Source organism: Cynara cardunculus, unplaced genomic scaffold (genome assembly GCF_001531365.2).
Source record: "Cynara cardunculus var. scolymus isolate 2C unplaced genomic scaffold, CcrdV1 Un_Scaffold_9965, whole genome shotgun sequence".
Lineage (NCBI taxonomy): Eukaryota > Viridiplantae > Streptophyta > Magnoliopsida > Asterales > Asteraceae > Cynara > Cynara cardunculus.
The window spans coordinates 2,082-3,182 of NW_020205412.1; the positions used below are offsets into that span (position 1 = coordinate 2,082).

At 41.1% G+C, this 1,101-nt stretch overlaps 1 non-coding gene across 1 annotated transcript; it reads right to left on the reverse strand.

Moving 5' to 3' along the window:
* Positions 1-580: 580 nt before the first annotated feature.
* Positions 581-687, reverse strand: LOC112505338. Its single transcript, XR_003068379.1, has one exon. It is a non-coding gene; the product is annotated as a small nucleolar RNA R71 (small nucleolar RNA).
* Between the last annotated feature and the right edge of the window lie 414 nt (positions 688-1,101).

The following is a 1,101-nucleotide window of genomic DNA, read 5'->3' on the forward strand; positions in this document are numbered from 1 at the left end:
CTCCAAACATGGCGTTACCTCCCCCAATCATTCCGGAAATATCGCATTTGGAAAACCAACCGCCAGTTTTGCACCAATACCACCATTTCCGAACTTTCCACAAGGACACCCACATAATGATAATAATTTGGGTAATGAGGACACATAATCGGAACATAATGAGCAACAAAGAGCACAAACTCCGAACATCATTAATTTGGCCAATTCCAAAAATGGGAGGATCATGGATTATGCTATTCCGAATTTTGAGCAATTAAATTCCGGGATAGTTAGACCACATATGATTGCTCTCCATTTCGAACTAAAATCGATAATGTTTCACATGTTGCAAACCAATGGCCAATTTGCCGGATTATCTTCGGAGAACCCACATTCGCACTTAAAATCTTTTATGGAAATCACTGATGCTTTCCTGATCCCGGGAGTGTTAAATGACGCTCTAAGACTCACTTTATTTCCATTTTCATTGAGGGATTGGGCAAAATCATGGTTTAATTCTTTAACATCTGGTTCTGTGCCATCGTGGAGTAACATGGTGGAAATTTTTTTGTGAAAATATTTCCCACCAACAAGGAACGCTAAGTCCAGGAATGAAATCTGTCTTTTTAAACAAATGGACGATGAGGCTATTCCTGACGCGTGGGAAAGGTTCAAAGAGCTGTTGAGGAAATGCCCACACCATGGCATTACGTACTGTATTCAACTTGAGATGTTTTACGATGGGTTGAATCCCATGGCAAAACAAATGCTCGACGCGACTATAGGCGGAGCCTTCACAGCCGTGACTTATAATGAAGGATATGAAATCCTGAAAAAGATATCAGCCAACAATGGGCATTGGGCCGAACCACGTGCTCAATCACAGAAAAAGACTGCTGGGATACATGTTGTAGATGCATATATTGCATTAACAGCTCAGCTCACCTCCATGACCAACATGCTGAAAAATTTAACTTCTGGTCAAGGAGGACAGCAAGCTGCTAATACACCAGTCCTAACAGTCCTATCTGTGCAGTGTGTGTTGTGGCGGGGAACATTCATATGAACATTGTACTCACAATTCTGAATCAGTAAATTATGTTTATAACACAGCTAATCCCT